The sequence below is a fragment of the Buteo buteo genome, chromosome 2 (assembly GCF_964188355.1).
Source record: "Buteo buteo chromosome 2, bButBut1.hap1.1, whole genome shotgun sequence".
Lineage (NCBI taxonomy): Eukaryota > Metazoa > Chordata > Aves > Accipitriformes > Accipitridae > Buteo > Buteo buteo.
The window spans coordinates 36,863,658-36,889,765 of NC_134172.1; positions in this window are offsets into that span (position 1 = coordinate 36,863,658).

A 26,108-nucleotide genomic window follows, 5' to 3' on the forward strand; every position below is an offset into this window, starting at 1 on the left:
TCCCTTTGGAGCAGCCAATCCTTCTCCATGAACTTCACACTTGGTGCATTCTCTTTAAAGGGGAACAGTTAAACAGCCCACAAATATGTCTCCTTCTTATTGTAAGTGCATAAAGGAGAACAGAAATGAAAGGGAAGGGCAGAGGAACAGCATCTTTTTTCTGTCTTTGTTTTTCTTTTTTACAAAAGGAAGTACAAAAAGCAGAAAGAGAGGCTGGGAGCTAAGGAAAAGTGAGAAAGGAGAGTGCTACCACTAGCACAAGACTTCAGTGACCTTCCCTGTCCCAGGATGCTTTGTTATGGTCCCAAGGAAACCACTGCAACCCAGGGCCATGAAAGAATTGAGGCAGTTACCTCATCAGTGGATTCAGCTATCTCTGCATCTAAACACCCAAGCCTTGAAACACCTGAGCCTCTCATCTGTCAAATAGGGGAAATGTTGCTACATGTTGTGAGAATAGACTTATTAAAAGATTGTGAGACACTTGGGTCAACAGTGTAGGATGGGTCACAGAAACAAAACCAAAATCTTATTAAAAAGAGGGGTAGTGGAGGGAGGGAGGAATAAAAAAATGAGCAGAGGAAAGGGAATGGAAGGCCATGGCTAGTTTTAGAAAGAGAAAAAAAAGATGGAGCAAATAAAAGCCTGGGAAGAGCAAAAGGCTCAGGGACAAAGTGATATATTTTTGTGTAAAACTGCATGTGCAGAATATCATAATGAAAAATACAGCAGCATTGTCAGGGGACCTGCCTGCTTGGGAAGCAGAGGCTGAGCAGCCTGGCAGCGAGGAAATAGCCCCAGTTTCCTGCTTTCTAAGTCAAAGGCAGAGATGTTTAGTTTTTACATGGGTTTAGTTCCACATAAGCAGACTTTTGCATGGCTTGATGCATTTAAACATGTGATTAGGAACACGTACAAGTTTGGTGCTCTGTGACTGCAGTCCAGTTTGCAATGCCCATGATGGCATGTTCATAGCCCCTGGTTGGGAACCCTATATAAGAGCACTGCATCATCCAGCTTCCCCTTATTGCAGCAGCTCCTCCCAACCAAGGAGTGACACAGCCCATCTCCCCCTTGCATAGCTTGCACTGACATTTTCCCCTTATTTGTGTTTATGCTATATGCAAATTCACCTGTGTATAGATATTGATGTATCTATGTATTTATATCTATCTCTCACGGTTCCTGGTTACATTCATTTCTTCTAGGTTGTTATTAAGTTCTGTGTTTTATTCTGCTGTTGAAATTGGTCTTTTGATTGGCTGTATATTGCATTACATCTGTGCACTGACCTTTGAAAAAATCAATTAACTCAAATGGGGGGGCATGTAAGCATGCTCTGTACCACCTAGCCCAAACAAAGCTGCCAGCCCTGCCAGCAGCCTGCAGTGTTAGAACTTGGATAAATGAGCTATCTAACTTTTACATTTTTCCCAAAATATTTGATAGGGAAAGGATCTCAAATATCCAAAGATATTCAGCAGGGACTATCAGTTGTGGTTCTTTTTCTCATCATGGAAAATGCAAAAATTGAGTGCTTTTTGGATTTGTTGCTGAACTTAGTGCTCACGGAAGGATTGAAAAGGCAGAGCAATATCAAGCCAGACCCAGAATGCAGGGAACGTGTAACACTAACTCCTTTCCTGGGTCCCTGCTTCTTGGCTAAGTTGCAACGTGCTTGCTATCCTTGTTGGCACCTCTCTGGTGCCATAAATTTTTAGTGCTTGGGGCACTTAGCATTTAGATTGAAATGGGAGAAAGCAACTTACCTTTGCCTGCTGTTATTACACGGTAAAATTACACTGACCTTGACTGCATCTTTTGTTTGCCTTGAGCGCTCTGAATTCAGGGGGAATTTGGCTGCATGATGAACACAGGATAATCACCACCACGGTTAAAATGAAACACCTGAGTGAAGGCAAAGGGAACACCTTTACCTACAACTGAATTCCACAAACCAGGCTCGTGAATCAAGCTCGGTACCTTTTCTCCCTGGCTTTCAGATAAGAACAACTCAGATGAAAAAAAATCCTCTTCCTGGTCATAGGCTGCTTTTCAGGCAGCACCCAGAAGGACTTTTTGCTCCAAATGCAAAACTTAATGCAGATCTTTTCTGGATACAAATGCAATATAAGCCAACATATCCAGTGATGTACAGAAATCTGTTTTGTAGAAACCCAATTTACAGATAAGAATTTCATTTCGTGTAGTCAGGACCTATTCAATAAGAAGTGGGGGTGAAAGAAATTGAAAGAATTAAAATAATTGCATTTAGCTATTTTCCTCCTCTCCAGATACCCCATTATCTAATCTCTTGCATTTCTAATAAGCAGTGATCAGGCACCTAGTTTGCCCATAGCTGATATTCTACGGAAGAATTTCAGCTAACGGACAAATAGTAAATCTTCTATAATAAAGTCTTTAAAAATGTGATTTGATGTGTGTGGCCATAAAACACATTCTGTTTTTACAGAAAGAGGTGACGAAAATGTGTGTTTCACATCAGAATTCACCCCCTGACTTGTGGACTTTTGCAGGCAAAAATCAACCTACCCAAGTTTTCAGCCAAAGACTTTTGCCTGAAAGCTGACATTTCTGAGTTGCCTTTCTGGTAGAAGGAACATAAAAGCCTGAAGTACCCAGGAGTGTCACCAAGGAAGAAAAGCAAGAGCAAAACCTGGCAGACGTTGCAGCAAATAGAACAGTGAATGGCAGGATCACACCTGGTGCCTGTCTTGGTTTGGCAGAAGGGGTGCAAAACCACAAAGTATGCAGGACCTTCACCAAGGGAAAAAGCAAGAGCAACACTTGGAAGATAATGCTGTGTATTTGATTTTCAGGGAAAGAGAAGACTGTGCAGCTTTGCCTTCTGAAAGAGCAATTTTCTTCCCAACCTTTTAGAACTATGAATGCACTCTTAAGTAAGGGGAGTAAGAGGAACATTAAACCTAAAGGCTGATTTAAGAAAGACATAACTTTCAGAAGGATGATTTTGGCATTACAATGTTTATAACATGCTTTTAACTGTAAGAATGGATAATGAGAAGTTCTTACTTCTCACTTTATGAAAAGAAGTGAATGAGGCTTATTGCAAAAAAAACCTCAGGAAGTTATACTTGTAGCCAGAGCAACCTACAACCTATTAAACTTGCATGAGGTAAAAATCATAGCTTTTTTTGCATCATTTGAAGGAAAGGAGCGATTTGTTGCTGAAAGACTGATCACAGACTGCATCTTGTATATGACTTGATTTTCTATGAGAGATCTTAACTTCTCAACTAAGTAAGAAATAGAAAGAAATTAATATTTTTTGTTTTGAGATGCTCAGAGTTTAATGAAATATTTAACATTTCCATTGTGAGCATGTCTTCTTTCACAAAAAGAATATATTTATTTCATTTAAAAAAAAATCCATTGCTATTAAAATATAGTCGCTTTAACATCACCACCACTGCCAGCAGCATCCATAGTCTTGGCAAAGAAATCCCTATCCAGAAGACTGTCTTCAACCCTAAGAGCAAGAAGAACTCTTCTCCTCCCCCTGCTAGGTTTCCAGGAAGAAGGAAGGTTAAAAACCACCTCCGATGCATTGGGCATGGAGGTATACGAAGCTGCTATGGACTCACAGAAGTTAATTCTGTTGCCACAAAACCTCTTACTCAGCCCACTTGATTACTAATGTGAGAAGAGAAGGCTGCAACAGAAGAGAGCTCAAGGATACTTAGCTCAGGAGTTGGCTGCCATAGTGGTTATTATTTACCCTTTTGCAGGATGACTGCAGTTGATCACCTGCCCACAAATGTGAGGGAACGTAAATCTGGAATTTGTGAATTCGTCGGCTGTGTTTTGACAGGAGAGAGGCTTTTGGCAACCAGTTAGTGGAAATAAACTCTCTCTCCAGGGCTCAGAGCCATGTTGCAACTGCTGGAGTGTATTTATGCCCTCTCATCCACTCTTTCCAGAGAGGCTGTAGTTTGACCAGCTGCAGGGCTCTAAATCGGAAGTATTGTTTTAGCAAGAGGGAGAAGTCCTTCAGCTTGAGAGATGGAGCTGCCAAATAATTGTTTCTGAAAAGTTTTCTGTCTGGTTTTGAACATAGGCTCTTTTCAGGTACTTTAGGAGGATGTAGACACAAAACCTCAGTAACTGATGTTAGATCAGGTCTAATCCTTGATGTCATCAGTTTTGTTTCATGTGTGGGAAGATTTCATCCTTTTGGTGAAAAAAACCCTACACATAAAAAACAAAGTACTTTTCAGTTTAATTAAACCTATGATTACTGAACTACATCCTTAGTACTGCAGAGCAGTATCACTGATGAGGGAACATCAAAAGCTTGCCAAGCTCAGGTCAATTAGATAAGCACCCCAAGCACGGCTGCTAATCTGAACCACTTCAGACCTAGTTTTAACTACTTGAGACTGAAAATGAAGCTCAGGATTTCATACAAACAGGTGGTCCTGTGTGAGTTCCCATACTTTTTGCTTCCAGGAAGAACAAAAATCCCAGAGGAGCTAGTCTTGCACATTTTGGTATCTGTTTCCATTGAAAAATGAATATTACCTTTAAAAAAAAAAAAAAAAAAAAGAAAAAAGATAGCTTGGCTCAATTTAAGTTTAAGTTTAAAATAAAGCTCTGTAGGGTGTGAAGCTCTGATGTCCTCAGGACTTGTTACAATAAGATATAAGATAGTGCCAATAAAGAACTTCAAGTATTCAAACTCCACTCTCTATAAGCCCAAAGAGAAACAAAGTAGAAAGGTGGAGTGGATTCAAAAGGATAAGCCTGGGACTGGTCTGAGCTGGCCTTAAAAAAGCAAAGATGCATTGATCTAAAGATAATTTCTAACTGTAGACTTTGAGTAGTTGGTCTGGGCCCCATAAAGGGGCTTAAGCCCATATGCAAACATTTTCTGTTGCTGTTTTAAATCTTCTGATGGGACGAGCACCCCGTGGATTGGGCTGTGACTAGTGGGCTGGCTTTCAAGCCTTAATGCTTGCCAGCAGCCTCTGGGTGAGGCCAGTACAGCTTGCTGCACGGTAAGGAAAGGTTTTCACACTTGACAACAGTATGTTATTTCTGGGTTTTATTACATGTTTATCCTCCAGGCTCAGCAACCTTTGGGTGGACTCGTTGTGTCCCTGGGTAAGAAGGACCGCCCTGCACTCCCAGGCAGGCTGTTAGCTGCTGGCAGAAGAGAGGGACCCCCAAGCCATGGCTCACTGAGCAGATCGCAGCGTGGGGCAGGGGACTGGGGGAAGGGAAAGGCTGGGGAAGTTTTGTAGGCAGCTTTCTCCAGGCAGGCTTTAACATTCCAGCAGCTCTGTGGAGCAGCTGCCCCCTTGTTTTTGTGCTGCTTGCTCAGCAGATCCCCATTTGTCCCTCCTTCTGGCTCTATACCAAGAGCCATCATTTCTGCATGGCAGTGGGAGAGATGGACAGGGACGGAGGTACAGTTGTATGAGCATGTGTGTGTGGTGCAGGTTGTGCTCCTCCTGGTGTGGGGTCTCACACAGGAAAGCTCAACCTAGGATGGGACTAAACACTCTGAGTGTGTCCGCATCTAGCTGAAAGCATAAAAGAACACAGACAGTGGCACCCATTCAAACCAAAACCTGACCTAGCCCAGTATCCCCTCCCTATCAGCGGCTGTAAGTGAAGTGAAGAATAAGAGCAGGATGAATGTACATGGCATTTGCCCCAGATACCCAAAATGGTACTCTCCCAATTTCAAGATATTTTCTGTCAGGAGCTTCCTGAGATAGATGGGTTTTCTCCATATTCACTAGCTTCCAAAGGCTTTCCCATCCACAAGCTTCTCCAATGCCTCCTGAACATATCGTGGCTCCTTGTAACTCTGTATTAACACCACCCCACGCTCCCTTGCCCTTGTGTTGGAGAAGACCAGAAGTGATTAATTTCTGAGCATCCTCACCATGCCACTCTTCATGCTGTAGAGTAATTTCATTAAGTTGTCTCTTCCAGACTGGAGCATCCTGTCCTGGTAGATTCATTGCCAGTACTGAAGCTCTTTGTAGCTGATCAGATATTGAAGCTGATCATACTTGTTGCTTTCCTCTGAACTTTGTCTGGTTTTGCTGTACCCTTTTTGAGATAAGAAGACCTGAACCGTACAGACTGTTCACAATATGGGTCAGTCATGAGTTTACACACTAGCATAATGTTCTTCCCTCTTTTGTTCTTTATTCCTATCCTACTAAGCCCTAATATTTTATTTGGGTTTTTTTTGACCACTACTGAGTGCTGAGCTGGCATATTCATGGAGCTGCCAAACAGGTCCCAAGATCTTGCTTCCGAGTGCTAATGGTCAGCTTATGGCATGTAATTTTAGCTGTGAAATGGATTGTTTTTCTCCTCTATGTATCACTTTATATTTATGTACACTGCTTCTCATTTACCATTTTATTGTCTAGTCACTTAAGTCTCATAAAGTACTACTAAAGTACGACTCATGAAGTTAGCCCTTGTCTTAACAGCATAAATATTTTGCTGTTGCCAACGAACTTTCTCTCCTCTCTGTTCACTCCCTTTTCCAGGTTGCTTATGAATACCCTGACAGCAAGGGTTGCTCTATGCAGCCCTGCAGAATTTCTCTAGTCCTTTCCTCTGTTTCCTATCTTCTAAATGTCTTTTTATCATGCAATGACTTTCCTTCTCATGAGGTAGCTTCTTGATTCCCTTAAAAGCCTGTAGTGGGGATTCAAGGGACAAATTTGCTGAAAGCCTTTGGAAATCCAAGTAGATGATATCAGCCGAATTGCTCTTATCTGTATGTCCGCTGATCTCATCAAACAACTCCAATATGTAAAAATGGCAAAGGTCATGCTGACTCTTCCCAGGTAAATCAAATTTATTGAAGTGTCAATGAATTTGGTTCTTCATTACATTTTCTACTAATTTGCCTAGTACGGATTTCTGACTTTCAGGTCTGCTGTTTCTCACATCTCCCCTGGAACCTTTCTAAAAAAGTTGGCCTGGTATTTGAAATTTGACAGCCACTCTTTGCATATCAAGGGAGTTTTAAGTACAGAGCTATAATCTGCTATTAGTAATTTAGTGATTTCATCCTTGAGGTCCATTGAAACTCCTGGGTGATATTATCCAGGTTTTGGCAACCAGTCACTGTTCATTTCGCTACAGTTTTCCCAGACCTGGTTCCTGGACACAGCTATTTCAGACAGACTTGCTGATGAGGGTGACCCCATCACAAGAAGGTTTCTGATATGGGAATCTACTCTTCTACAGTGAACAAAGTGATGCAAAGGATTCATTTAGTTTCTTTAATAGCTTTATTTTCTCTGAGTGCTTCCTTCAAACTCTGGTAATCAACGGACTCCACAGATTTTCTGGCAGGCTTCCTGCTCCTGATGTGCAGGAAAAAAGATCTATTACGAGTTTTGATTCCTTTTGCTAGAAACTCATCAAACTCCTTTTTGGCTGTCTAATTGTTTTTGTACATGTAATCTTCCAGAGTGTCTGTTACTTTCTAACTTATTCATTTGGATCCAACTTTAGCTGTTTGAAGGATTTGCAGTTAGTCTTTTAATAACCTCCCTTATCTTGCCATCTTGCAAAGCTACCATGTACTGCCCATTTTCAAGCCTACTTGATGAATAATGTGCACTGGCCTTGTGCTTTCAGCACAGTGTCCTTTAGCAGACTGCTTGCCTGGAGGAAAGAATTAATTTTCTTTGTTCTCCCATTTTGTTTTTTTTTAAACAAAATTCCTTGTTTATATATGTTTCTCCTTCAAACCAATTCCAGAATTGCCTCTTTTCTGATCAATATCCCTAACCAGTTCCTCCATGCAATCATTATTGACTGTTTCACGTTACATCCTTGTGCAGTATATCTGTCCAATTTGCATGGAAAGAATTGAAGTCTGATGTTTGATATTGCCTTTCCTGCCTCTGGCATCTCAGAATTCCCCCATATACTGGTGTCGACATCCTGGCCGCAGAGGCAGTATCATACATAGTGTTCTTCCTGTGCTATAGCAATAACACTATTTTCTTCCTATCTCGGTCTGGAATTTCAATCCACACAGATTTTATGTTCCTTACTGATGTGGTTAATCTGTTAATTTTATTGGTTGTAGCATTGCCTACTCTAAACTTGCTGAATATTGTATTACAGTGTCCCACTTACTGTCCTCTTCCCAGCGTATTTCTGATGTCTGTTATGTTGATGCCTTCACTCAGAGTACATATGCCTGTTCCTTTATCTTATTTCTCAGCCAGGCATTAAATGTTCTGCCTTTCTGCCTCTCTTTCCCTGGTAGCGCGTGGGTACCAGGAGTGTTTCAGACACAGCTACCGTAGAAATCCTGGTTGTCAGCACCTCAGAGCTTCAGCTTTGCCTCTAGCACCTTGCACCACCTCTCTCCCACTCTCCCCTCTCCTTGCCTTGCCTTTCCTACAGTATTGGTATCCACATGGACTACAACCATCTGGTCCTCCCCAGCACTTCCTAGGAGCTGATCAAGGCTCCTCATGAAGTCCTCCGCCTTTCTGCTGGATGCTGTCTCCACACAGAGGCTGTGGCTCCCTAAACAGGCTTTCTTCCCTGAATGACCCCACTGACCTTAATTTCCTTCCCTGGCTTTGCCCAAGCAGCATGCATACCTCCCATGGACTGCAGGCTGCAGGTGCTGCAGGAGGGCACCTGTTCGTGCCAGCATCGCAAAAGCTGCAGAAATACGAGCGGAGCCAAGTGCATCGCAATTCCGAAACTCAGATGCACCTGGGGCACTTTGAAGAGCCTGCAGGTACTTCTGTGGCGTCTCTGTCAGTGGAGTAGCCCTCCGTAACAACACAACTGGGTAGCTCTGGCCACTGAGGGGCTATTCCAGTATATAAAATTAAGCGAGTGCACAGGAATTTACAGGATTCGGGTCTGGATGTGAAAATTCAAGGCAGGGCCTTGCCTTCCTCTCTTCTGTTAATTAAGCAGAACAACTCCAGCAGCTCAAATAAACATGTGGGATTTTAATAAAATGCACAGTTACTGGAATAATAATGGCAAATGCCATGTAAATATTTTAAAACATTTCTCTGACTCAGGATTTTTCCTGCATTCAATTTTCCCTGGCAGAGGGATGGGATGTCTGGGTAGGCTGATCATTACAGAAAGATTACTAAGGACGATTGAATGCTTTACATAAATTTTCATATGCAAACTCTGTGTAGAATGGGGAGGGAGTCATAAGGAAGTAGTAGGCAGTTTTGTAAACATCTTGTTCTTTATTGTACATGGAGCTGCTCATTCTGGTAACATCTGAAATCAGTTTTAAACACGAGCTACAAGGCGAGTTGTTGATCCTGAAAGCTGTCGTAATTTGTGTTCATTTAATTAGCTCAGTGTTGATGTTGTTGTCCTGTGTACGCTGCTGACCAAGCCACGTAATCTCCTCCGTGGTTGTGCCATAGCACTCGTAAGTCCTGTGATGAGATTCTGCAGGAAGCATTAACCTTCTTTGTCTGACCCTGACCCTTTTATTTGTGCTCCCCCTGGGCTTTCGTTCATCTCCTCTGCCAGTTCAATTAAGAAAGGAGAAAAAAGTGCATTTTCATTGGCTAGTCTGCCAGCATATAAGTGCCTGACATGAGACATCTTATAAAGAAATGCTTATAAATGCAGTGAGAGCTCGAGTACTATGGGGTACATTTTAAAGACGGTGTTCAGAGGTTTAGCAGCCTGATTCCCACTGACATTAATGGCAGGCATGAGGCTAAATCATAGTGCATTGCACTCAAAACCAACCCCAGAAGACATTTCCTGATGGGAAGGGGCACAGCCTAAGAAATAAAAGTTTACAAAACCAGAGAGCTGAAATAATTGGATAAAAACTAGGAGGCATAGGTGCAAAACTGAACAAGTTATGGTTCTGATAAGCTTGCATGTAAGCAATAAATCCCTAAGACAAGCGGAGAAAAGAGAGAGTTTAATCACAGTGGCAACATTTATGTATTTTCACTCAGTGGAAAACGTTATAGGCTTGACCTCATTTTTATTTACCAGATTTCAAGATGTTGATGTCCTATGACAGTGAACACTGATTGACAGGCTGCAAAGCCGACAGGCTGCAGGGCACACAACTTCCCAGCAGGTGGCTTGGGCAGAGCAAACCAGGCTTGGGCTTTTGGGAAAAAAAAGGACTTAAAATAGCTACAAAAAAGTATCAGAGAGTTCATTCATGGCTTATTGATGCAACAGATCTCAGTTACATTTCAGGGACTGAGGCATAAGGCGAAAGACCCTTCCCAGCCCTGAGCACTGCATCAATATTGCATGACCTTTTGGTCTAAAATATTGCGCTTTTTTCTATCTTTTATGATTTTGAGTCAGCAGTGTGATGCTGGTTTACATAGCTGAGCATCTAGTCTGCAAAATCTGGAAGACGAATTTGGCCTCTGCTTGGGGATTGGTGAGAGGGAACGGATCCTACAGACAGCAGGCAGAGGAGGACAAATTTTGTGGCATGCAGCTCAGCGAAACGAAAGGCATTAGCACGCACCCGCTGCGGGAGATCGCGTGAGCTGACACTGGGACAGCAGCTAAAGTGGCGGCTTCTTTGAGGGTGACAGTAACGTTTTCAAATGCTGTTGTAAATTAGCAGCTCAAGTATCTCAAGTTCCTTAGGTATTTCTCCCGAGTCACTTGGAAGGATTTTAAAATAGTATGCCCTGGGTTTAGGGAGGCAGAGCCTGATGGAACAGCAAGACAGTTCAAGCAGGCAGGAGGCTGGGTTTTTAAAACAAAGAAACACAAAATCCTTCCTTCCCTCCGTTCATCCCACCCACTTTTCTGAAATATCAGGTTGTTTTTATAATTTGTAATTTACACCAAGCCACAAGAAGGGATTGCCAGCACAAAGCAAGCAAAATCCTAGGATTCAAAATATGAGCAAGTCACCATAAAAGTGATAAAGAGCCAAGGAGACAAAATAATTTTTTGGAAAAGGGACAAAAGAATAATGAAGACCAGACCTAGCCTGCTAACATTTGTGACACTAGCTTACAAAGAAAAAGCATAATCATGTATAAAATAGGAAGCCAACAAGAAGTATGCAGAGAAGGACGTACAGAAGATTACCCAAAACTGCAGAGTTTCTCTCTTCCAGCCAGAATAATAAATGGAACAGTTCAACAATCCTGAGTAAGAGCAACACCTCGTACCAGCTCCGCACTGAAAGGAAGGCTGCATGTCGCAAAGTGGGGGAAATGCCTGCTAGACCATAAAACAAACAGTTGTTGCAGCCTTGAATGGTAAGAGCAGGAAAATGAAGTTGTTTGATGTGCTTCCTCTTCAGCAAGAGCCCGTGCTGCTCTTTCCTTCCCTAGTTACGTGCTTAGGTGGGAACGAGTGCAGGATTTATCTGTGATTTCACCTGATGCAATAACTGAGCTTCAAGGACAGTACTGCTCACACTTAAAGAAGAGTGTCTCTCATCAACGGTAGGAATGTTTAGTAGACTATAAAAATATCCTTTTAAGCTGCAACCATAGAGGCATGATCATTATCATTATGCATAATGAAATGACTCTGGATCCTACTCTATGTTTAGCAGTCAGAATCGGGGCATTAATGTTTTAGACAAAGATAGGATTTGACTTCTCTTCCCACAGTGGCTCCTCATTCCTCTCAACTGAGCAACCACAACATCCATATTCATGTACTATTTTTTTCTCCAAAACAGTGCCCTTGGTCTTGCTTATTTCCGTGTGAAAACAGCTTGCAGTCTCCTAACAGCCCCACAAAATTTCCTACCCTAATTACAAGTGTGCTCTGGAAAGAAGCTCTGCCACAGCCAATATAAACAGCATCAAGGCAGAGCTGAGAAGCAAAAGCGACATACCTAAGCAGAAGGGAGACCTTTCTGGTCATAAAGTGTTTTTGGAGGCTCTGCCGAATCCAAGAGCAGTGCCTGATTTGACCTCTTATGTTAATAGCCTTAGCATTTACAGTCTTTTTCTGACACTGCTCTCTGGTGCATCTGCTGTAAGTGGTTATCTATTTAAATGAGCATTTTTTACTTGGAGTGGATTGGGTTTAGTTCTTATGAAAAAAAAGCAGCTCTTTCAAAACAACAAGAAAAAACTCAGGAAAAAACCTCTGTGTGGCAGAAGTCCCGAAATTCATCTCTGAAAACACAGAGAGATGCACTCTTTTGAAAGTGCCAGTTCTGTGAAATCCTTGGCAGTCCCTGCAGGGCACTGAGTGCCCTCAGTTCTCAGGATAGTGCTTGCAATTTAAAGCTGCTCAGGAGGCTGCAGGATCAAGCTACTAGCTGCTAAAAAATATCCCCCACTTCTTGCCCATGCACATACCCGGCATGCCGATGCTGCAGTGACTAAAGAATTACAGGCTCTCACAGAAGGCATGATCTTATATCCTTGGGATTAAATCTGGTGCTTAGCCTTATTTTCCAAACAGAAAGATAAAACACCTCCGTAATAAAACAGATTAGCTGAGAAAATAAGGAGTTGCTAAAATAAGTGACAACGTAAACCCAAAATAAAGCAATGCAGAGCTCACTGGTGATTTTTCTGCTTCTAGCTTCTACAGTGACACCAAGTGAGAAATTGCATCTGGTGATGACATCTGTGTATGTTCAGTAGTTATTTATTCCACTGAAGAAAAATTAGCCATATAATCATTCTGAAAACACTTTCTCATAAGCATGAAGATGTTGCTTTGCTTTCAAGGGATGAAGAAGTCAATTTTGCAGGGTTGAGCAGTGTCCTTCCTCGATGAGCTTACCTGATGCTAGCTGAGGGTGCTTAGCCCATCACAGAAATGCATTTCACTCCCAAGCAGTGAAATCCTGACTCTTTTGAAGTTAATGGGAGTTTTGCCATCTATCTGGCTAAGATTTCATCCTAGGTCTATAAAACAGATCTGTCTGCTGTCTGCATACAGATTCTTTGACACTCTGCTGGCCTTGGCCACTGTTATGGTGTATATAAAACCATATTTTATAATGATAACAAGGAACACTTTTTTTCTAGGAGCTCCTAGAAAATATAAACCTCCAAGAAGCCTGAGCCCATCTTCCATTCACAACCCTCTCTGAAGTGTGGAAAAATGAGGAGGAGAATGTTTGCCATGATTTAGACATGTGCCAGCCTGCTTTGATGTGCCTTGCAGAGGGATTGGCCCAGTAATAGACAGGAACATATTAATCTGAATGTGTATAAACATAAACAATGCTCAGAAGCTACTGCCCAGTTTCATATCCTGCCCTCCCTCCTCCACATATTGAATTAGTGCATTATAATGGCATCTCTGTTTATTTAATAAATCTAAATTTCAATTAGAGACCACTAACAATTAGTCATACAGACTAGATATGACAGATGGGCCTCATCCATGGTTGATTACACTAAAAAATGTTATGTGAGTCTATTTTTAAAATACTATCATTCTAATACCCTTGCTGCATGCAAATAGCTAAGAAATCCATAACGTATTAGTAAGAAATTTAGCTTCCTGATAATATTGCAATTTGCTCAGAATGTGGGGTTTATATTTTAAAAGAGTTCATTATTGTTTCCTCTTATATTGGGTTCATTACTAAAAATTACGACAGTGTTTGTGTAAAGAAATGTAGCACAGTGTGATAATTTGGTTAGCCTTATTTCTCTACATGGTCTTGATCTAAAACATCAAACCAAATAAAAATACCCAAGATAGACAAACACTTGCATGGATCATGGCAAGGGCATGCCTGAATCATGTAAGGGGTTTTATATCTGCCTTTGGCTCCTTTGGATGTCTGGTATTTTAAAATTCAGCCATGAATGGACAACTATTTAAAAATATCTCTGGTGATGAAAATGAAGGATTGCCCCCTGCCTCCCAGCATGAAATGAGTATGTTGTATGTGTTGCTCCCTCTGATATGCTCATGTAAACTCATGGAAACTAAATAAATAGAGGATTTTATGTTCCATCAAAAGGACTTTAACTAAGAGTTATATATTAAATATATAAATATTTGTATATTTTTTAGATTTTTTTTATTTTTTTTTTATAGCCTCTGAAACTCCCATCTAGTCCAACAGAAGTAAAGAAAAATGATCACAAAAATGTTACATAGAGTAGTATGTTTGAATGGCATTAGACTTCTGGCTTCTATTCTCTTGTCCTTTCAACCCTATTCACAAATGCTTCTTTTTGTAGCTGGCTAGCAAAACTGAATTATAATGCCATGCTACATGGAATGATTCTGACAGAAAGCAATCTTTCTCTAAAAAAAAGCACCACTTTTTAAAAGTGATTTATCTGCTTTTCTTGAAACAATTTCAGGAAAAGAATCCTGTATTAAAGAAGAGAAAAAAGATAGGAGAAAATCCTTTTGAGGAACACCATTGAGAAAATCAGGAAAGGGCATATCAGATAACACAAAACTAGCCCAGAGAACCACTGACCTTGGAAGATTTAAGCTAAAATCAGAAAAATTAAGGGGAAAGGGACATTTTAATCTAAGATGTGAAAATAACCTAATTCAATTGCACTCTGTGTTTCATATTTATAGCACAAACCTTGTCCTTTTCATTTATTTGTATCAGTGGCACTAAACCTTTAATATCTGGAGAGCCAGTTTGTCATCTGATAGAGTCTCCGATGGCTGTGGAAGATGAAATATATACAGAATACAAACATCAGACCAGAACATTAGTCTCACAATATATATAGCACTTCTGCAACTCCAGCATAACAGAAAGGCCCATAAAGCAACTTAACTGGTCTCCTGAGGAGCCTTTCCATCCCGACAGGACCCCAGGTGACAGCTCTTGCCACGGAGCAGCCGGGCGAGGAGGAGGAAGCACGATGTAAATGCTACCACAGGCCAGTGACCCCTTGCTGTTGCAACAGCCCCTTCTGTTTGACCATAACTGAGGTTCTTCCTGAGGCCAGTATCTTTATGGTACCCCTTGAGGACACGAAAAGAAAGGAATAAAGAGACGGTGGAAAGTACCTCTCTCTTTTCTCTCTCTTGCATCTGGTACTGTGCCGAGCGCAGCTTAGCTACAGCGGTGGTAACAGGCTAGTATGTGTAACCCTATTCAGAAAAAAATCATGGCTGGTAATTCTGTTAAATCACTTTATCCCTGGGTAAAGCAAACATCAGAGCAGATTTTTGTATTCTTATTTTTACAGTTTGCTTACTTGGCTGACAAAATAAATAAAGTTTATATGCCTGTCTGTCCATCTGAGTCAACGTGGGTTTTCATGTTTAAGCTGGCTGTGTTCCCTGAAGTAAATGCCATGTTGCCATTAATCACTATGTGATGATGTGCACTAAAAACAGTGTCTGTGTATGTGGCAAGAGAAGAGCTGCATACTGCTCTGGAATCACATGCTGAATTCACTCGTTTGCATGGCTTGTAAAAAATCTCTTTTTCAGGAGGGAAAAAAATGCAGCATATGAAGGGAGCTCCAGGGGTGTTTCCAGGACAAGGTCTAACTCATGATTTGCTCAACGTCCCTCGGAAGTTCTTCATTCTGCATCAGCGGAAGAATTTGTGCTGTTACGTTACTGATGATTGTAAATTTTAACAAGTTTGAACCGGGGCTCCATGGGTGAAGGTTAACCCCTTGGAACTGCTGAGGCAGCTCTGGGCTGATCTGGCCTTGACACGCTCCGGTTAACTGGAGGTCCAGCACTGTACCAAGTTCCTGGTAAATGGCTGTCGTCTTGTTCACAGGGCAGAAAGCATCCGTCTCTCTGCAAAGGGGAGAAAACATCTAGCTAAGGGGTATGTTGCCTGCAGTTCCTTGACACCTCTCGTCCCACCTGGCTTCTGGGAAGGGCTATTATTCTGGTCCAAAATAATACATTCCCCATCTGACCTCGAGAAATACCTGTCTGTCTGCACTCTCCTTGATGACAGACACCGTCGGAGCAGCTGCTTTCTCCTGGGAGCAGGTCCTCCTGCCCGGGAAGCCAGTGAGGTTGTGTGATGTGGGCTCTGCCTCCCTGGGAGGGACCTGGGGCTCGGTGAAGCTGCAGAGTCACCCGAGGAAATCCCAGGGGCTCCACACCACGGGGGTCTCTCTCACATCTTGGTGCAGAGTTTGGAGTCGTTTTGCAATATTCTAGGCGTAAGAGTTCCTGTTACCATTCTCCACTAGAGAGATATGTGCATCTTAAATTAGCAAATCTACGAAACAACGACTCGCATGTAAAAAATAAGATGATAAAATGATTGAGAAGGAAACCATTGTTACGCTCTTGAGTGGTGCTAAATTGGTTATAACAGATGAAACATTTTCTTTGGCTTGCAATTATAACAGAGAGAAAGCAGTGCTATACATATGTTTGAAATCTGAAAAGGTGATGAAACTCAAGTTTATTTTCTAGTTCCTATCCAAATACACCAGCGGGAAGGATGATACAGAAGTGCTGGTTTTTTTGCTGCAGACCATTGTTATTCCTGTGGGCAAGATATGGGAGATAAATGATATTTATACAAGTTTAAACTATGGACTCTCCCTCAGACTGTACCCTATGGGGCTGAAAGATGGATCTTTTAAGGGATCCCCCTTTCACCCTTCTCCTCCATCTTTCTAGTCTTTCTCGCAGCCTGACCCTGTGGGGAGCACACAATCCAACTCAGGTATTTTTTTTCTTCCATGGCAGCGCTGCAGAAGCAAAGAGGAGGCCCTGGGAGAGTTAATTCTGTGTCAAGCAGCATTAGCCGTAGCTCTGATTTCCAGTCGGAAATCCCTGGGGTCGGCTGAGGACAGTGCTATAGACAGGAACCCTGCCTCACTGATTACCCCAGGCCCACTGAAATACCTTGGGGCATCTTATTTTGTATCCAGCTGATGGAGGGACAGTGCTATGGAGGAATTATGGTCCCTGACATTGCCCCAGATTATGTCAGGTTTTCATCCCTCCCACTCAAAGTCAGAGGGAACAGTTTGATATTGAGGCTTGTAGTACAGTACTTCAGCAACAGAAATCCAAGTGTTTTTCCTCCACATATTTTCTCTAATATTTCTTTGGGGGTTTTGCCATTATTAATATATTGACATGTGAGCCAATTGGAACAGAAATTTTTTCTGTATGAAGCTTTGTATCTCATACTCTACAAGCAGTAATGTCCCCACAAAGCTGCATGGCTGCATTAAAGTTTTTCTATGAAAGAAGCAGCTTGGATTTCCTACCATGACTCTCTCTTCTGTTAACATAAGCACTTCTAAAGAACTATTCCAGCACACCCCCCCGCCTGAACAACATTTGCTGCAGAAGCAGCCAGGAATATAGACGTTTCTCTTCAGTCTGTGCTGGGGAATCTGCAGGGCTTTCCAAGCCCTTCCTCTGACCCAGCCTCCAAGAGTTTTGCCACTTCAAGCACCTGTAGCTCCTGAAGCTCTCACTAGTTGATGACAAAAGACATTTCATGGTCACCTGATAACCTTGTTTATATATGTACATTACTTTTAGAAGTGATTGACAGTTCAAGCTCAATCCAGCGTTTCTAACAGCAGCCTCTTATGATTACTCTAACCACCGTGTTAAATCTCAGGCTTTTCTTAAATCCTGGGAACTGACAGCAATCTAAATACATGAATATTAACCTCAGGTCACTAGGGCTTAAGTTTTTACAATGCACAGGTCTTGCATTAAACATCACTAATTTTACTGGCAAATAGCAGCAAAACATAATCTGATTCTGTTTAATTGTAGTTATTATTCTTCTGGTTGGATATGGAACTTCCACAGTACCAAAAATACCATTTCTAACACTAATTTTACTAATGTAAAGCGGGGTGCCCCTATGTCTCAAAAAACAATGTCTTGTGTATGGTAGGAATTTTTCTACAGGAATGTATAATTTTTCCAAGGTAAAATGGCCACATTCTCTGCTGGCTTAACTGTGGTGGAGTCACATCATCAGGGAACTGCTAACATTTTTCCTCTGTAGGTCTTTATCTCCCCATCCCACAGAAATGCAATTACAATCACTTGTTCCTTCTGTTGTGTCAAGAATGGGCAATGGTTTCAAACCCATGGTGACCATGAGGTAAAATTAATGAGCTCTCCAAAATAGGATTTAAATGCTATCTGTCTAGTTCTCATCCTACCTGTTTACCCAGAAATATTTTCTATCTTTCAAGACAGGAATACAAAGGAATTGAAGTAATCATGGCAGTTCTGATTTAAAAATAAAATTAATTGGGAAATTGCTATTTCTTATTCTCTCAGGTATCTTGTTGTGTAGGCCTAGAAGTTTTTAACGTGATATTTCAGAGAGATCTTATTTCCTCCTATACTAAAGTCTGTTTCTGAGTAATCTCAGCAATGCCCAATTCTATGGAAAAAAAATTGTGATCTGCATTGGTGACACAAACAGCTTTGTAGTGTTCATTTCTTGTTATCTGCTGGAAACGGACAATTAAGTTGCCCTGAAAATACCCAGGCGCTTCTTTTCAGGAGCAGAAAATTATAATCTTCCCACGAATTACTCAGTTTACCTTTCATCAAATAAGAAGGATTTTCACTTTTATTCTCTATTTTAAAATTCACACAGGATACATCCTGCAAATGTCAGGTGCCTGATAACAAAAGCACATATTTACTCTGAAGCCAGAAGCAGCTGATATTTTACATGAGACTTGGAATCATGAGAAAACTGTGATTCCTCTTTGACTGAGCTGTAAGTCAACTGGTTAGTAGCGTTTTTATTTGTAAATGGTTAGATATTTCCATTAATTTATTTTGATCCTGGCTGTGTGTACATGAGTCTCAGTCTCAAGCTGAAAATACACATATACACATGCACGCATGCACTCGCACACATGCATTCACACACATACACGCTTTCTTATTAGTGGAATTTAGGACAAAATATTCTATATGATTATATATTCAATTGCATTTAAACTGCCATTCAGCAACTGGCTAGCTCATTGCCTTTGTTTCAAAGTCCTTGCTTGCACTCTTCTGCTGCTGCTATTAGAGTATCGTCAACAAACTCAATTAAAACTTCAGATATGACATACTTACACTTTAATTTCCTCATTAAAATACTTTCCTTGATAGGAATCTAAAGTTAAAGGAAATTTCAAAGAGATTTATAGAGTTCTTAAGGGTTTTTTTTTAACTCAAACTAGTAACTTGTGTATAAATCTCCATCTCTCTTTAAGTAATTGCACTTGCTTGAATAAAAAATAATAAATAGAGCATAAATTCACTGCCACTAGAATGAATTTCATTAGCATGCTTAATGTTTACTGGAAATTTGTTTTTCATTAACATTAAATGATCAAAATTCTCTTGCTTGCCAGAGTTAGGTCCATGTTCTTTGAGGTGCTGATCACCTTTTTTGAAGTGCTGAGGGCTCTGACGTTCAGAAATTATTCAGCAGTAGAAGCACACCGCCCACAATACAGTTAGGCTCTTAGTTAAAAAAAATGCTTTTAAATTAAATGAAGAGCCACCCTCAACTTTCTATTTAGATTTTGACTCAGATCTTTTAATGGGTTTGCACATTGCTGTGAATGTAGCCAAATGATTCTATTAATGAATTTAATTCTATTTACGATTCTTGTACATATAAACTGCAAATTACATTATTTATAACTTTGTACACTTTCCAGTATAGGATTATTTCTGTAAACTCCCTGAAGTATCACACAGGGGAATTAGACCAGTTCTACCAGCTATGCAGCATGCAACACCAGGCTGATTCAACTGAGAAGCAGCCCAGATCAGAGAAGGATATTTAGCAGCAAGCTGTGTAGTTTCTTTCTCCAGTGAGCAGTGAATTGGCATGTTTCTAGGCGTGCATTGAAAGAGGCATCTTTTAAACATTGTAATGTAGTGGCAAGAGTGCTAAGGAGTGTGATTTTATTTAAATATTTCTGTGATTAGGAAAAATGTGCATCTGAAATTTTGATAGAGAGCTCCTGGGTACCTTGCTCTGCAAACTTAAATAATTGCGTAAGAGTCCAGATCTGTGAGCTGTTCTGTTTCGCTCAAATCCTGCACAGTGATTCTAATGGCTTTCATACAGATCATCAAATCTCTTCACAAAGACTCATCTGCTCAAGAATCGATGGCGTTATATATATTTGCGTGTTATGCCCTCACTTGTAGAATCATTTTAAATTTAGCGTTTGTAATGGTTAAATGGTTAAACTTAGTGTCTGCATTGGGATTACACAGATGGCAAATATGTGTAAATATCTGTGTTCAGTATGTACGAGAAATGGGGGAATGCTATAGCAGTCAAATCAAAAGTAGATAAACCCCAGCTATATCACCGGTGAATCATGACTCCACTGAAGTCAGTAGCAAAACTCCCATTGATCTCAGCAGAGATAGCACTTTACTGGCCCTGCTGTCATAGCAAATTCATGTAGCACAGGGATCAAACATTTGAAAATAACACAGACTGCAGGGGCCATCTCCTGAAACAGGCTGATTAAAATCAGGCAGATCAGTATATTCTCTGCCTCTTAAATCAGTCTGATTTTAATCAGCTGCTTTGGGGAGTTGCTCTGAGGATTTTTTTGTTTGTGCCTAAGTGCTTTGCAGACTTTGGCCCCCCTGTACCAAAGACTGTAAAACACACTGAGTTTTACAAAGATATGGAAGAAACAAACACATAATACTACTCCTCCATTGACTTTGGGAGAAGGAGAAATCACAGTTTATCAAAAAAAGCCAAAGCATGCTTAATATCCCCTTAGCAGTTCAGCTGAAAAATGTGACCCTGGCAGCACTGGATGTTTTTCAGCTTTATTTTACTGCTTATTTCAGTGTAAGAATTAAAGCTAATGTAAGTCCATAAACTCAAGCAGCATAAACATGTAATTTAAATAGAACAGTCTACACTAATAAGACTCCTTTGTTTGAACTAACAAAAGAGGTATGCAAGGTAACACATTTTTAGAAGTTAAGCCAGCCACATCCCCCTTACTATAGAGTGGGCACGAATGTCTCAAAGGGCAGTGGTATGGCAAAAGCAAACAAACAAACGCTTGGAAAGGAAACAGACGGAGCATCCAAAATAAAAAGAGTGCTGGTGTTCTCTACAGGAATGTTTTCACTCTTATCCTTGCTACATAAACAATGTAAAACTCTTCAGCTAGCAAACAGTCAGAGCTTTAGAGGGACTTGGATGGCTTAGAGGATTGCTTTTGGGATACAGAAGCTTTCATCTCTACGTCATTGCTTCTGGCTCTCATCCAAAGTGGGTAGTGATCAAAAGCTGCTGTGTGGTGAGACCTTCAATTCTGCTCATGAAACAGGTGGAGGGTCTTGTGCCTGCTTACCTGCACCCGCAGCCCTCAGCTGAGACCTCCTGCAGCCTTTGCTTGTAACGCAGGCTTGGGGTCCCCAGCGGGGGCATGGGGTGCCTCTTCCCACCACCTCTCCACTAAGGATTTGTTCATGCCTGCAGAAGAGAGCTGCACGCACGGGGTTCGCAGCAGCGGGGGTACCAGAAGAGTGTGTGTACCACCGCACTGCATCGCTCCCAACCCCGGAGTCTGGTAACGGGCATGAGGAAAGAGATCCAGAAACACATGTCCCGATGGATGGGGCTTCAGGCAGCAACATGCAGAAGGCTGTCCTTCCTCTCACAAGTGCAAGAAATACCATCAGTTATGCTTCTCATTAGGCAGAAATAGCTAACAGGGGAGGGAAGGAAAGGAAACACAAACCTTCTGCTTAATGCTAGCACTAACTGCAATTATGGCCGAACTTCTGGCAGTCCTCAGTAGCAGGGTTCTTGGACGAGATGTTAGGTTTCAGAGGGTATGCGACATTTTCTAAATCAGATACGATATACGTAACTTTTTTTTTCTTGTGTCAGAAAAGCAATTTGAAAGAGCAGAGCTACCTGCTAGGTTCTTCAAGGTATATGGAAACAAAGCTTATCTTGGTAAGAGAATGAAAAAAGTTCGAAGGACCAGGCTGGGCTGGAGAAGGAAACGAAGTTCCTCTGATCAAAAGAGGGTTGAAACTCTTGGTGTTGTCACCCTGAAAACTTAACCGCTGGCAACTGTGAAATTGCTGCTGTATCAACAGAGACAAAAATACATGGTTTTAAAAGGAGTTACTATTTTAAGTACGAGAAAGTCTTTGAGGAAAAATAAATGAATGGGGGTTGACTCTTCTTTATAGACCAGATTTTGAGAAAACTTCATTTTACAACAAACAGAGCCCTCTGCATAAAAAAGAGGAGCTGCTTTCAGTCACATTATCTGCAAAGCTGTAAATCATCATTTACATGGGTTAAAAAAAATGGTTCTCAGAATTATGATCTTATGAAATGACAGAAATGTTTGGTATTAATTACCTTATGAAGGAGCTGGAATTTATGCTAATAAATACTCTTTGCCAGGTACGAATGCATTTGTTACAGGCTGTCACCCACTAATGTGGATGAACAAGAAGTGGAAGAGAAAAATCACCTGAACTACTGCCACTAAATAAGTACAAGGATCCCATGCAGGCCAATGATTTTTAAGTCTCATACGGAATTCATATGACTAATGAAACTGATGTATAGGGAGAAGACAGTTCCTTCTCAACTAGAAAAGTATGTGAGACCTCAGAGGATTAAGAGACACAGGAAAACAGAGCAGGAGTTAACCATAAGCGCTGGAAGGGAGGGAAGCTTAGCTAGCAGGCAGTCATGTGCAAAATAGCAACTTTAAGGTGGCAGCTGCTTTTCTCTCCCAGTCAGGAAACACAGCGCTGTGGGATGGGTTTGCATCAAACATGGAACTAAAATTGGAGCATCCCCAGGGGGTCGGGCAGCTGCACAAACCCAGCTCCTTCATTTATATGCTTGCTCCTGGTGGATGTGTCTCAGAGCCTCAGCAATGTGTTTGCAGTGTGCACCTGGCTTGCAAGACCCTTATCATCCACTACATTTTACCTGTCAAATGGGGCATTTTGCTTCTCTTCCCATCACATTTTAGCTCTACTGGAAAGCGTAGAGTGGTGGCAAGAACTTGGCTCTTCACCTTTACAAGCTGGTGTGTGCGTATAATCACTTGACTCGAGGAGCTGAGACTTCAGGAAAAGCACCAAACGTTTATATGCCCTGAGATAAAATTGTGAGATTTGGCAGCACTGCTGCTTGGAGTGCCAGCAGTTGGTGAGGAGGGCACACCCAGGCTTCTATTGATGCAGATTAGTGTACTTAAGATGACAAGGCTGATACAACCCCGAATTCGAGCTTCTTACCCAGAACAACCTCAAATCCGTTATCATGCTATGCCAAGGAAAGGGTGGCCAGGAGCTGCTGCGCAGCCTCCCAGCGGGAGTTCCCCTGGGAGACAGATTTGTGGCAGAGCTGACATACACAGGGCAAGGTATAGGGGTGAAATTGGCCTCATGGACTTTTTTATTTGGTCTGTTATCCTCCTTATGGGATGAAAAGCGTGTTGCTTTTCGGACACCAGTGGCTTTTGGTGCTCAAGTTAAAAATTCTCTTATGAAAAGAGCAGATGGAAGTGGCTGATAGCAAATGGCACAGTCACGGGTGGGAACTAGGCACAGGCAGGAGCTAGTCACAGGCTTGCAGAGTGGCTTTGGGAAGTGGGTCTGCTCAAGATAAGGCTTTTGGCTGCAGGCCCTAGCCAGGGGGGCTCGGGATGTGGAACAGCTTAGAATCAGAGCCCCAGTCTGAGTGGAACTGGATAGCTCTTGAATTATAAATGCATTAAAAATACCAAGCATTTTTCAGAGTCGTATTTCAGAATTTTTTAATCATTCAACACAGTAAAAGAGGTGAAGAAAGATTTTTGCAAGGTGCAGGGTAAAACAGAGCAGAGAGTAATAAAATACTACTTGTAAACGAGCCCAGTTGGAATGAGAGGCTCTTTATGACAGCTTGCCGAGGCTGTAGTGTTTTGCAAAACTGTGTGATAAACTCCAAATAGCTTCTCTGCAAATCTCTGGAGGCAGAACTGAGCTAAGGCTGGCTGCTGTTGCTGCCACAGCTTTCAATGAATGAGCTCAAAATGGACCCTCTAGTGACAGCTCTGTCAAAGAATAACAATCAGATGCTCTCAAAGACAACAACTTCAACATATATATTTTTGTAAGTATAAATGAACCTTAAAGTGCTGGCTTCAAATGAATCAAAAAGCTCAAAGTTTTTAAGATGCGTAGTTGGACTATGAACAAAATAAAAGCGAACACAGATAGTACTGCATTTTTTCTCCTCTTTAGTTTGCAAAGCACGATTCTCACTAGAATTGAGATGAGAACAGAATACAAAAATAGGTGGTGTTGGTGGGGGGAATGACTGGTTAAAGGTAGCTCTGCCATCACCTTCAGAAAGGAAATGTCAGGGGAGTCACCATCACCCAACAGTTCAGGGGAACTGACTCCAAGAGGGAGGGCCCTGATTTCATAACACCAATAAATTTTGCATTTGGAGACTGCATTGTGTCTTCTCTTCTGAGCAGAATAAACCAGGAGTGTCTGCCTCTGAAAAGCATTAGAAACTTTTCAGCAATGGCGTGTGGTGCAGGTTAGGTGAATCTTCACACTTACAGTTCCATTGGCTCAAATAATGGTTGTATTGTGCGTTACAGTCAGTTTTAGCTGTGTGACTGTCAGGAGGACTCCCCTGGCACTGCAGTACCGGGAGCTCTTTCACAGCCACCAGGCAAGAGTTAACATTTCTGTGGTGGAAGCAAGGTGTCCTTTTTGGATTCTGCTCAGGTGTAGCTGCTTGTGCAGTCTGAAGGAGGTACTTCCGTAGCCAAAGGAAAATTAATACAAATCTGGCTTGGCTAATAAAAGGCTATGAGTATTAATGGCTTTTTCTCCAATTGCCAGGAAGTTTCAGTCTCTGATGTGATGAAGACGGAGTATGTACAGACTGGTGTTGTCATGCTATTTTTAAATGTTGGTGTGCTAGAGATCGTAGTCATTTGCCCTGGTCTTTTGGCAAACAAATCTGCAGGGAGTGTAAAAGTCACAATATAGTGAATAAAGTGATTGTTATTTTCAAGAGAGGAAAGGACAATTCTTAGGTATTAAGGCTATTAGTTTGGACAGTTATAAAAACAACACCACTTTATCGACCCAGGTCTCGGAAGTGCTGATTGTTCACAGCTCAGTAAAATCAATAGCCTCTACTCGGGATAACTTAAGTCTAGAACATACCAACATTCAGTGCAATTTAATACTCATTACCTATTAGCTTTTAATGATTGTATATATTTTCACAAAACTGCTAAGATATGTTGTTACAAATGGGAGATTCTTAACTGTGCCACACAGTGGAAAATAATCCACCCATACAAGGAAAATTATATTAACACATGGCACTAAGAGCAAACATATTTACAAACCAAAGCTGAGAAACAAACACATATACCAGATGTTACCGAGATATAGATAGTCTGAATTGCTCAGCTGAAGTAGCTGAAGTTCTGCAGAGGGATTTTTTTAGAGCATCTATTTCATGATGGATATCCTTGTTCTTGAGCAAGTTGTCATGGAAGTCAGAACATGGCAATTTTGAAGTTGTCTTTAAGATTCAGTGGTAAGTAAAAGTTTAATAACGTCAGATAAATTTTCCCCTTTTTCTTCCACATCTATTGATAAGAAAGGATCTTCTGCCATACTTATGATAACTTGTTATGAATGGAAATGTTGGAAAGGACTTCACTCTGTCAAATAACCCCTTTCATCAAGAAGCAGGATTATCTGTGAAGTTACAGAGGAAGGCCGCCTTTCCCTGTTGTTCAGTCCAGAGCTAATTAGCTGTTTCCCTTGCCTAAATCTCCTTATCTTTTCAAGTCCCATGTTTCACAGTGGTTGAGGTAGTCAGAAGGTGCACCACACTGTCATGTTTATTCAGGGCTGTGGCTGCACTTCCCCCCAACACACATTCTCTTCTTGTCTATGGCTGTCCGTAATTTTGTCTCATGCTCTTCCTCCAGCTTGGAGAAAGCACCCCTGTTTCCTGGCAGGAAAATCTAAGTGTAGAGACAAGCCCGAGCTTTGAGCTCACAGGCCACAAGGATCCATCAAGCTCAAGCCACTTGGCTCTGGAGACTCAGCTCAGAAGCAGCAGAGCCATTTGCAGGGGTATT